Below are 12,989 nucleotides of genomic sequence, written 5' to 3' on the forward strand. Positions count from 1 at the left end.
GTTTTATAGAATACCTTCTAAATGCCAGCTGTCTGATTAGTGGTAGCGACTAACAAGAATGCAGTTTGTTTCCTCTATACTTGGATATTCAAATGTCCTTCTGTGTTTGTCCACCAAACATAAAAATATACAACTACAGATCTGGGCTATAGTCCAGAGGCAGAGCTCTTATCCAGTATGCACACAATTCTAGTTTCAATCCCCAGCACCACAATACACACGTACATACCTAACTTTTATTTATTTATTTATTTATTTATTTATTTATTTATTTATTTATTTATTATTAGTTACATTTTATTAACTTTGTATCCCAGCTGTATCCAGCTCCCTCATTCCCTCCTAATCCCACCTTCCCTCCCTCATCTCCTCCCTGCCCCTTTCCAAGTCCACTGATAGGGGGGGGACCTCCTCCCCTTTCATCTGACCCTGTTTTATCAGGTATCTTCAGGACTGGCTGCAAAGTTCTCCTCTGTGGCCTAGCAGGGCTGCTCTTCCCTAGGGGGGTGGGGAGGTCAAAGAGCACGACATTGAATTTATGGCAGAAATAGTCCCTGTTCCCCTTACTTGGGAACACACTTGGATTCTGAGCTACCATGGGCTATGTCCAAGCAGAGTTTCTAGGTTATATTCATACATGGTCCTTGGTTGGAGAAACAGTCTCATATAAGACCCCTGTGCCCAGATATATTTGGTCCTTGTGAAGCTCTTGTCCTTTCCAGGTCATATTAACTCCCCTTGAACTCTGCGGAAGGTTTGGTTATGAGTCTCAGTATCTGCTTCATACATAACTTCTCACTTGACGCAGGAATTCTATTATCTTACCAGGTTTGGGGAACCCTTGAGATGTTATTATGCAGATATTTAATGTCTTCGCTGGCAGACTGGTTCTGAAACTCTGTCTCCCCCTTTCGTAGGTTGGTAGCATCCATCATTCCATTGCTGCCCCTCCCCCACACATGGCCTTCTTCTCAGGGGCCACCCCAGACTTTCACAGTGCTCCATGGTGACAAGATCATGTGTAATGTTTCGGTGTCTGCACCAATGTGTTAGAGATGCAATTAAATTTTAAGGCTTTGTTTTTTATATTTGATTATGCGTGTGTGTGTGTGTGTGTGTGTGTGTGTGTATGTGTGTGCGCACACACGTGTATGTGAGTGCAGGTGGCAGTGGAGGCCAGGGTGTGGTGTCAGATTACCTGCCCCCAGAGTTCAGCTTGTTGTGAGCCACCAGACCTGTGTGCTGAGAATCAAACTCAGGTTTTCTGTAAGAACAGTATGCACTGTTAACCACTGAGCTGCCTCTTCAGCCCCAAAGGTGTTTTGAGAGAGACAGACTACCAGAGGGGAGCTAAACACTGCTCCTAGACAGAGGGTCCTTGGGTTCCTGTACCGGACCCTCTGGAGACATCTCTGTTGAGGAGGTCTTTTGTGCCTAGCCTTGTCTGTCACCATGTGGCAGGGGTCCGTTTCTCTCCTCCCCCCAGGAATATCTGGACTGTAGGCTTCTGCTCCTCTACAGTGGAAATATCTCTTCTTTCCTAAACATACCCACAGAAATATGGTTGGCTTTTTTTTTTTTTTTGTAGCCATTAGGATAATGTCAGGGAAAAGGGGACTGGGCATGAAATTGTGCTTATTTATCCAAAATATGTGCCACGGAACTGTACATTGTGGAGCCTCAAGCCATTTCTCTCTTATTATGTGATATTTCAGCATCATCCTTTCCCAGCTAGTCTCCAAAATCTCCCAAGGTAATGGCGGAACCACACTCATCTCCCAGAATCTAACAAAAAATTTGGGATCCATAGAGCTTAAATTGACTTAGAAGACAGAAATACTTTATGAAAGGAAGCATCGTTCTCAGAGATGCAGCTGTGCAATGGTGAGGACACGTTTATACAGTTACGGGAGGCAGATGGACATCCTTGGAGCCCTAACTCCACAGCTTCCATCACAGAGTATTCTGAGCCCGTGTTCTCACCTTCACACACTACAAAGAGCCTGTAACGTCTTTCCTCTCAACTGAAGGATCAGTGCACCCCCAAAAGCTGAGTTAAAACTTTTTCTCAAAGAGAAGAAACTAACAGCAGCATTGCCGTGCCAGCACCTTTTGGGATCCAGATGAGTTCAGAGCTTCCTGTCACAGCCCGCTTCCTCAGACCCGGCAGACCGCCAGTGGATGACCGGAAAACAGGGGGCAGAGGAACAGTGCAGCGAAACCGGACGCTAAGCAGTCACTTCATCCCAGTGTAATAAGGCTGCAGTGGGAAAGGGGTGTGCTCGGAGGACCCGGGAGGCAGCTGTGCCTGGAGCTGTCTGGAGCCTGCGGAAGCAGCAGTCGCCACAGTGCAGAGCGCTCCCTTCTGCTTATTGCCTGTCGCTGTGGGGGACTGGACCTAGAGCCTTGCACACGCTGGGGAATTCTATGGGCTACAGTCCCCAGCTCTGGATTCTTCTTTTTAAAATCTTGCTGAGTTTTTATTTTAGGCAATTTTTTCATCACCTCAGGGCAAGGGCAGCTAATAACTGATAGTCAGTGTTGGACGAAGGTGAACTTGGATTAAATCAATTATCACCACCCGTAACTAGTTCCTGTTATGAAATAACACGGAACCTACAGCAGAAAGAACACATTTTGCTGACCTCTTAGTTTTTGCACAGGCAGAGAGACTCTGGAGGTAGGTGCTTAGTAGATGCTCTCGACCTAGGGAAAGGAACGCATTCTGTGTCAGAGTCCAGCCTGTTCTTCACCTTCGTCTTTTCATCTTTGCCCAAACCTTCCCCGTGGCACTTAGTGTATTGTTCCCCGTTAGACTAACTACAGGGAAGGAGGAGGCTTTGTGGAGAGCGACAGTGTGACAGGGCTAGAGGCGGGCTGCCCACAGGGAAATAGTTCAAGGTATTGAACTCGGTCACTATGTTCACAATGAGTGATACACACACACACACACACACACACACACACACACACACCTTTAACATGCATGTATAACATTCTATTAATTTATTCAGCCAGTATTAAATTCTTTTTGTACTAACTGAAATCGTGGATGCTGAGGGTACCGAGGCAGATTAAGAAAAGTTTTTAATCTTCAGGGGCTCTTGAAATCCAGTAAGGGAGGAAAAGTTTTCAGAGAACTTAGTGAGTGACAAAGTAAACAATAGTAATACTAACATAATAAGCCTAGATTAAGATTTACGGTGATCATGTAAGGGCTGTGTGCCATCCTAGATTCGTGAACAAACAGTTGTGAATAAAGAATTTTGGGGTGTAAAACCAGGGGAGAGACCCTGGTGAGAGGAGCACAAAGAGCACTCCAGGTGACAACTAGGGTGTGGCAATGAGGGGGCCGTGCAGAGCAGCTTCTCAGAACGTCACTTCCGCACCGTCCACAGGACTAGGCCACCTGTGTCACAGAATGCAGCATTTACTTCTGGAGCAGCCTCCAGCCCCGTTCAAGTCATTGTAAAGGCCACTGGACGGCCACGCACCCGGGGCTGGTCCTTGAGATAAGTGCTTGCCTTAGAAAAATTTACCCAGTCAGTCACCTCTGGATCATTTAAAATCACGCATTCTGATACGGATTGTTCATCCAGCTTGGGCCCTTCAGCTCATTTTCTCAAAGGCGTCCACTCATAGAGCATCCTTCCATACCTTACCCTGCCTAATAATGTGCCCTTCTCTCAGATGCTCAAGTATGGGCTGTCTCACCAAACAACACAAAAAGAGCACTGAACACGTTATCTACTTGCCTCTCCTTGTCCTGCCCCCAGAGACACCTTCTGGTCCACCTAAAGCAGCAGGCTGCCTACTGCTTTCAGAAATTCAGCAGCCCTGAAGGGCTTTCTGTCCCGTGCATACAAAATATGTCATCTGAGATAGTCTGCTGAAACAAATTTAAAATAGCAACTGAGATTTTTCTCTCTTCTTCTACTTCGACTCACTGCTAACCTTACCCTTAGCCAGAAAGTTGACATTATAAATGCCATCACCCCACACATGGCGTAAGCCTGGGCATTTTATGTGGAGACTCTGATATTTGCCACCTCTAGGTCCTTTCCCCAAGAGCTCTGAAACTAAATATACTTGGGTTGCAAGTGACTGTTAGTTAGAACCAGCTTCCCCCACCCCCAAGAAGCCAAGGAAATGTGGTGAGTAAAATCAGATCTTGGAGTGATAACAAGGAGTTTGTGAACATAGCTTTAGCCAATGAAATCCTATGCCCATTTATAACTCGGGAAAAACCAGAGACCTTCAGAGACCGACTCAGACGAAAGCATCAGCAGCCCTTGGGTAACTCAAGGCTCTGAATTACTTGGTTAAAATGTAGCTTGCAGGGTCCAGGAGTGTCCCCCTTTTCCACATCCTCAGCAGCACATGCTGTCACTTGAGTTTTTGATGCAGTGAGGTCTGGTGACTGGCCCAACTCGGTGAGGTTCACAGGTCCCAGTTTTCCTCAATGTGCTGTGGATGTTGCTCTCAGCAGGGTCTAACGTTGATTAGCTCACTTAAGAACTGTTAGTTTATCAGTTCAACTCGCTCAGCAGTTCTTACTTTTGGCTGTTTGGAGAGAGGGTATAGTGATGTTCGGACATGACTTTCATACGGCACTGACACTCTAAACTGTGTTGAGGTTTTGGATTTGAAATAAAAAACAAAAATATAAGTGTGGAATTCCAATCACATCTTAATTCCTTCTTTCAAACTTAGTTATGAGAATCGCTTACTTGTTATTTATGCATATTTTTTGTGGATTTTTTTCCCTCAAGGCATGACACATTTCAAGTGTGGAGGTGGGAAGCAGTTCTCTCCTTCCAACACGTAGGTCCTGGGAATTGACCTAGCTTGTTCGGCTTGGCACCAAGGGCCTTTACTTGCTGAGTCATCTCACCAGCCTGTTTGTGTAGGTTTAAAGGAAGAAAACTGATCAAGCAGAAAGAAATAGGTAAAGTCTTATAGAGTCCCTTAAAAAGGTAGTACCAGGTAAAATAGAATATGGGCCGAGAATGTTTTGTGCGTCACATAAGCAAGATGTGAACTGTCGTCACAGCTGATATGTGTGTACAAATAAGACATATTTGGTGTGTTGCCTGTTGAATCAACATGTCTTTGTGGTCACACCCTTTCTGAATTTTTATTATTCAGCCTGTGAACAACCACTTATGAACTTGTGTTTCATTTCTCCTTCCTTTCCAGAAAGCCCAACCCCAACTTGGATAAAATAATCACCCAAAGCCAATAAAATGTTTTAACCCCCCGAGTTTATCCCATACACAAAGATCTATCTCAAGTTAGTATGGGTCATGATTATTCATTTTTTTTCAATTCCATAGCATTTTTATTTTTGGGATTTCCTTACAAATACTTGAGTTCCAACTGTATATACATTACCTGTCTGTTTTTGTATATCATCATTTACATTTGAACACTTGGAATCTTAATCATTTTCTTTATTTTTATTTTTATTTTTTTATATTAGTTATAGTTTGTTAACTTTGTATCCCTGCTGTATCCCACTCCCTCCCAATCCCACCCTCCCACCCTCATCTTCTCCCTGCCCCTTTCCAAGTCCACTGATAAGTCCACCTCCTCCCCTTCCATCAGATACTGGTTAATCAGGTGTCTTCAGGACTGGCTGCAAAGTCCTCCTCTGTGGCCTAGCAAGGCTGCTTCTTCCAGGGTGTGTGTGTGTGGGGGGGGGTGTCAAAGAGCCTGCCATCGAGTTCATGTCAGAAACAGTCCCTGTTCCACTTATTAGGGTACCCACTTGGATACTGAGCTACCAAGGGCTACATCTGAGCAGGGGCTCTAGGTTGCATCCATACATGGTCCTTGTTTGGAGAAACAGTCTCATAAAAGACCCCTGTGCCCAGATATATTTGGTCCTTGTGGAACTCCTGCCCTCTCCAGGTCGTATTAACTCCCCCCCCCCTTTTTTTTGGTTCTCTGCATTCTGCCGGAAGTTTGGTTATAAGTCTTAATATCTGTTTTGATATACTGCTAGGTAGAGTCTTTCAGAGGCCCTCTGTGGTAGGCTCCTCTGTTACTTGTTTTCTCCTACGTCCAATGTCCATCGCATTTGTCTTTCTAAGTGAGGATTGATCATCATACCCTGGGTCCTCCTTCTTGTTTATCTTCTTTAGGTAGATAGATTTCAATATATTTATCCTATCTTATAGGACTATATAAGTGAGTATATACCATGTGTGTCTTTCTGCTTTTGGGATACCTCACTCAGGATGATCGTTTCTAGGTCCCACCATTTGCCTGCAAATTTCATGATTTCCTCGTTTTTAATTTCTGAGTAGTATTCCATTGTGTAAAAGTACCACAATTTTTGTATCCATTCCTCAACTGAGGGACATCTGGGTTGTTTCCAGGTTCTGGCTATTATGAATAAAGCTGCTACAAACATGGTTGAGCAAATGTCCTTGTTGTGTACTTGAACCGCTTTTGGATATATGCCTGGGAGTGGTATGGGTGGATCTTGAGGAAGCACTATTCCTAATTGTCTGAGAAAGTGCCAGATTGATTTCCAAAGTGGTTGTACAAGTTTGCATTCCCACCAGCAATGGAGGAGGGTTCCCCTTTCTCCACAACCTTTCCAGCATGTGTTGTCACTTGAGTTTTTGATCTTAGCAATTCTGGTGGGTGTCAGATGAAATCTCAGGATTGTTTTGATTTGCATCTCTCTGATGGCTAAGGACATTGAGCATTTCTTTAAGTGTTTCTCTGCCATTCTGTATTCCTCTAATGAGAATTCTCTATTTAGCTCTGTATCCAATTTTTTAATCGGATTGCTTGATTTGCTGCTTTTTAATTTCTTTAGTTCTTTATATATTCTGGATATCAGCCCTCTGTTAGAGGTAGGGTTGGTGAAATTCCTTTCCCAGTCTGTAGGCTGTCATTTTGTTTTGATGACTATGTCCTTTGCTTTACAGAAGCTTTTCAGCTTCATAAGGTCCCATTTATCAATTGTTGCTCATAGAGCCTGTGCTGTTAGTGTTCTGTTCAGGAAGTTGTCTCCAGTGCCAATGAGTTCCAATGTCTTACCCACTTTTTCTTCTAACCGATTTAGTGTATCTGGTTTTATGTTGATATCTTTGATCCACTTGGACTTTAGTTTTGTGCAGGGTGATAAATATGGATCTATTTTCATTTTTCTGCATGTAGACATCTAGTTGGACCAGCACCATTTGTTGAAGATGCTGTCTTTTTTCCACTGAATGGTTTTGGCTTCTTTGTCAAAAATCAAATATCCATAGGTATGTGGGTTTAATTTTGGGTCTTCTATTTGGTTCCTTTTATCCACTATTTTATTTCTATGCCAATACCATGATGTTTTTATTACTATTGTTCTGTAGTCCAGCTTGAGATCAGGGATGGAGATGCCTCCAAATGATCTGTTGTTGTACAGGATCGTTTTGGAAACGCTGGGTTTTTTGTTTCTCCATATGAAGTTAATGATTTTTCTCTCAAGATCTATGAAGAATTGTGTTGGTATTTTGATGGGAATTGCATTGAATCTGTAGATTGCTTTTGGCCGAATAGCCATTTTCACTATGTTAATCCTACCGATCCATGAGCACGGGAGATCTTTCCATCTTCTGTTATCTTCTTCAATTTCTTTCTTCAGAGATTTGAAGTTTTTCTCTTACAGGTCTTTCACTTGCTTGGTTAGAGTCACTCCAAGGTACTTTATGTTATTAGTGGCTATTTTGAAGTTCGTTGTTTCCCTAATTTCTTTCTCAGCCCTTTTGTCTTGGGTATACAGGAGGGCTTCTGATTTTTTTGAGTTAATTTTATATCCAGCCACTTTGCAGAAGGTGTTTATCAGCTGAAGGAGTTCTCTGGTTGAATTTTTGGGGTTGCTCATGTATACTATTATATCATCTTCGAATAGTGAAACATTGACCTCTTCTGTTCCAGTTTGTATTCCCTTGATCTCTTTTAGTTGTCTTATTGCTCTAACTAGAACTTCAAGTACTATGTTGAAGAGATATGGAGAGAGTGGGCAGCCTTGTCTTGTCCCTGTTTTCAGTGGGATTGGTTTGAGTTTCTCTCCATTGAGTTTGATGTTGGTTATAGGATTGCTGTGTATATTGCCTTTACTATGTTTAGGTACATTCCTTGAATCCCTGATCTCTCCAAGACTTTAAACATGAATGGGTGTTGGATTTTTCAAATGCTTTTTCGGCATCTAAGGAGATGATCATGTGGTTTTTCTCCTTCAGTTTGTTTATATGGTGGATTACATTGATGGATTTCCATATATTGAACCACCCTTGCATGCCTAGGATGAAGCCTACTTGGTCATGGTAGATGATATCTTTGATGTGTTCTTAGATTCAGTTTGCCAGTATTTTATTGAGTATTTTTGCATCAATGTTCATAAGAGAGATAGGTCTGAAGTTCTCTTTTTTTGTTGGGTCTTTGTGTGGTTTAGGTATCAAGGTGACTGTGGCTTCATAGAATGAGCTTGGTAATGTTCCTTCTGTTTCTATTTTGTGGAATAGTTTGAGGAGTATTGGTGTTAGTACTTCTTTGAAGGTCTGGTAAAAATTTGGCACTGAAACCATCTGGCCCAGGGCTTTTTTTGGAGGTGAGATTGTTAATGACTGCTTCAGTTTCCTTGGGAGATATAGGGCTACTCAGTCTTTCTACCTGATCTTGACTTAATGTTGGTAGATGGAATCTATCAAGAAAATTGTCCATTTCATTCAGATTTTTAAATTTTTTGGCATATAGGCTTTTGTAGTATGACCTAATGATTGTTTGGATTTCCTCAGTGTCTGTAGTTATGTCACCCTTTTCATTTCTAATTTTGCTGATTTGGATAGGTTCTCTCTGCTTTTTAGTTAGTTTGGGTAAGGGTTTGTCTATCTTGATTTTTTCAAAGAACCAGCTTTTTGTTTCATTGATTCTTTGAATAGTTTTATTTGTTTCTAATTGATTGATTTCAGCCCTGAATTTGATTATTTCCATCCGTCTGTGCCTCTTGGGTGTGTCTGCTTCTTCTTCTTCTTCTTTTTTTTTTTTTTAGGGTTTTCAGTTGGGCCATTAAGTTGCTTGTATGTGATGTTACAAATCTCTTCTTGAAGGCACTTAGAGCTATGCATTTTCCTCTGAGCACTGCTTTCAATGTGTCCCATAAATTTGGGTATGTTGTGCCTTCATTTTCATTTAATTCTAGGAAGTCTTTAATTTATTTCTTTATTTCTTCCTTGACCCAGCTGTCATTGAGTAGCAAGTTGTTCAGTTTCCATGTGTGTGTCAGCTTTTTGTTATTTCTGTTGTTGTTGAGGTCCAGCTTTAGTCCATGGTGGTCAGATAGAATACAAGGGATTATTTCAATCTTCTTGTATCTGTTGAGGCTTGTTTTGTGACCAACTAGATGGTCTATTTTGGAGAAAGTTCCGAGGTGCTGAAAAGAAGGTGTACTCTTTTGAGTTTGGGTGAAAAGATCTGTAGACATCTATTAGGTCCATTTGATTTAGGGACTCTGTAAGTGCCTTTATTTTCCTATTTGGTTTCTGTCTAGTTGATCTGTCCCTTGGTGAGAGTAGGGTGTTGAAGTCTCCCACTATTAAGGTATTAGGATCAATGTGTGATTTAAGTTTTAATAATGTTTTTTTTTACGAATGTAGGCGCTCTTGTATTTGGGGCATAGATGTTCAAAATTGTGATGTCCTCTTGGTGGATTTTTCCTTTGATGAGAATATAGAGGCCCTCTTTATCTGTTTTGATTAATTTTGGTTGAAAGTCTACTTTATTAGATATTAGGATGGCTACTCCAGCTTGTTTTCTGGAACCATTTGCTTGAAAAACATTTTTCCAGCCCTTTACTCTGAGTTAGTGTTTGTCTTTGTTACATAGGCGTGTTTCTTGGATGGAACAGAATGTTGGATCTTGTTTCTGCAACCATTCTGTTAGTACGTCTTTTTATTGGGGAGTTGAGTCCATTGATGTTGATACATACTAGTGACCAACAATTGTTACTTTCTTTTGATGTGGGGTTGGTGGTGTTGCTGAGTTTCATTGCCTGTATTTTGTTGTTGTTGTTGTTGTGTAGTTATCTATTTCCTCTGTTTCCTTAGATGTAGTTGTTTTCTTTGGGTTGGAGTTTCCCTTCTAGTAACTTCTGTAGAGCTGGGTTACTGTGTAGATATTGTTTAAATTTGGTTTTGTCATGGAATATTTTGACTTCTCCATCTATGTTGATTAAAAGTTTTGCTGGTATAGTAGTCCGGGTTGGCATCTGTGGTCCCTTAAGGACTGCATGATTTCTGTCCAGGCCCTTCTGGCTTTCATAGTTTCTATTGAGAAATCTGCTGTGATTCTGATAGGTCTACCTTCATATGTTACTTGGCCTTTTTCCCTTGCTGCTTATAAATTTTTTTCTTTGTTCTGCAGATTCAGTGTTTTGACTATGATGTGACGTGAAGAATTTCTTTTCTGGTCTAGTCTATTTGGTGTTATGTAGGCCTCTTGTATGTTTATGGACATCTCTTTCTTTAAGTTGGGAAAATTTTCTTCTATAATTTTCTTGAAAATATTTTCCAGACCTTGGAGCCTGATGTCTTCTTTTTCATCTACTCCTATTATTCTTAGATTTTTGTCTTTTCATGGTGTCCTTGATTTCTTGGATGTTTTGTGTTTGGAACTTTTCTGATTTTATTTTTTCTTTGAGAGATGTGTCAATTTCTGCAAGTGTATCTTAAGTACCCGAGATTCTGTCTTCCATCTCTTGTATTCTGTTGGTGATGCTTACTTTTGTAGTTCCTGATCTTTTCTCTATGTTCTCCAGCTCCAAGTTTTTCTCTATTTGTGTTTTCTTTATTGATTCTAATTCTGTTTTCATGTCTTGCACCATTTTCTTCATCTATGTGTATGTGGATTCTTGTCTTTCCATGATGGCTTCTATTTTTTGGTCAGTTTCTTCTCTATAAATTGCTAATTGTGCCTCTACTTGTTTGGTGTATTTGCCTGTATTTCTCTGAGAGCTTTGTTCATTTCTTCTTTATTTGCCTTCATTTGTGTAGATATTTCTTTGAGAAATTTGTTCATCTCCTCTTTGTTTGCCTCAATTTTCATGGTTATTTCTCTGAGAGTTTTATTTATTTCCTCTTTGTTCATCTCAATTTCTGTGGCTATTTCTTTGAGAGCTTTGTTCATTTTGTCTTTATGGGCCTCTAATAGCTGGAAAAACATAGTTTTTAAAGTCGTTTTCTTGTGTATCTAGTGAATTGAAGTGTCCATTGATTTGTGGGGTTGCTGGTGAAGCCATAATGTCCTGATTTTTGTTGGGTGTGTTCTTACATCTGCCTCTGGCCATCTGGTTATCTATAACCCTGACTGTTTGCTTCTGGAGTTTGTAGTTCAGGCTAAGATTGTCTCTTTCTGTTTTCTGGACTGTTTATTCAGGAAGATGAGAGAGGTTCACTGGTTTGGGAGTGTGCGTTGTGGTTTCAGTTTTGCCTAAGTAAGGAATGTGATGATGGCGCTATTCGCGTGCACTTTTAGCAGGCGCAGTGTGCATGCGTGGATTCCCTGACTATCACAGTGCCCTGCAGGCCACTATTATGCAGCTCTGTCTGGGATCCAGGGATTGTTTGCCTGGATTTCACTGGTAGTCCCGCAAGGCAGAGGCTTCAGTGTTGGGGTCGCTATCCCAAGAATCCCTATGGTGCCCACACTAGGGGTGTGGGTGGCAGGGATCTCTTGTCTGGTTGCTTAGTAGAGAGGCCCTGAGTCTTGGCTCACTCACTCCCTTGCAGGACCAGTTGGATTGCACTGGGGTTCCCCTTGTTTTCTACTCTCTGACTTGATCCTGCTGGGGCAAATGAGGGTGTAGGCTCACAGTCAGCTCTGTGGCACTGTAGCAGCAGGACTCAGTGTCCACCTGTCCTGTGTGCTGCCTTTCTGACCTTCCCCTCCACCAGGGAAGGTTTATGGTGGCTATGGGGTAGCACGGGGGAAAAAGTTGGGTTGAGTGTCCTCAATCCCAGATCCTGGGCCCAGATCTCTCTGCCAGAAGCCACCTGGTCCTAGCGCATTTTTCAGCGGTTCCAGGAGAGTACCAGGTAGGGTTGAGTGTCCTCAGATCCAGAACTTCGGTTTCTCTGCCAGGGGCCGCTGGGTGCGCTGGAGAGGGGGTGGTGTGGGCTGTGGCAGGCTGCCTCTCTGACCTTCCGCTAGGGCAAGCTTATGGTGGCACTCTCAGGGGAGTGCCAGGAGGGGTTGGGAATTCTCAGTCCCCAATCCTGAGCTGGGGGTTTCTCTACCAGGGGCTGCGGGGAGGGGGTGCCGGTGCTAGGACTTGGTTCTAGACCTTATTGCGCTGGACCCGGGAGAGTGTCAGGATGTGTTGAATGACTGCAGTCCCAGATCCCGAGCTGAAGTTTGTTTGCTAGGAGCAGCTGGCAGCATTGGGGTCCAGGCACTGTGAGCCATTGTGCACCTCTTTATCCTTCAGCTCTGCTGCTGCGTTCTCAGGGGAGTGCCCAAAAGGATTGGTTTTTCTCAGCCCCAGATCTCGGGCCTTTTTTGGTGGAAGCTGCAGCTCTCGCTGGGGCTGGGGTACAGTGTGGTCTGTGGAGGGTTTTGCTGGCCGCCTTCTGCCTCCTCCAAAGAGGGAATAGGGAGTTGGATATGGAGAAGTGCCTAGAGTTCAGCTCCCAGGGTGTCTCCTCCTGGAGGAGTCTGCAGTGACCTGATTCTAGATGGATTCAGTTCCTAGTTAGTCTCTTTCTTCCTGGAAGTCTAGATGACTCTGTTCAGGGTTGAACAGCCCCTTCACTCACCAATTTAGGCATTGCGGGTCCTTTGCCCTTCAGCTAAGGTGCACACTAGCCGCCGCCATCTTCTTCCGCCATGACTATTCATTTTCTAACCTTCATGGCCACCCACCCTCTTCAGCCTGCTCCTCCTCAAGCCACATTTCATTTCTTGCTGCCTAAGTTTTTGCCCTTGCTCTTCTTTTCATC

General features: G+C 42.8%; 1 protein-coding gene across 4 annotated transcripts in view; it reads left to right on the top strand.

Moving 5' to 3' along the window:
- Znf385b (zinc finger protein 385B) overlaps positions 1–12,989 on the top strand; it is a 383,942-nt gene that overhangs the window by 85,207 nt on the left and 285,746 nt on the right. The gene's annotated exons all lie outside the window — the stretch shown is intronic.

Source organism: Meriones unguiculatus, chromosome 8 (genome assembly GCF_030254825.1).
Source record: "Meriones unguiculatus strain TT.TT164.6M chromosome 8, Bangor_MerUng_6.1, whole genome shotgun sequence".
Classification (NCBI taxonomy): domain Eukaryota; kingdom Metazoa; phylum Chordata; class Mammalia; order Rodentia; family Muridae; genus Meriones; species Meriones unguiculatus.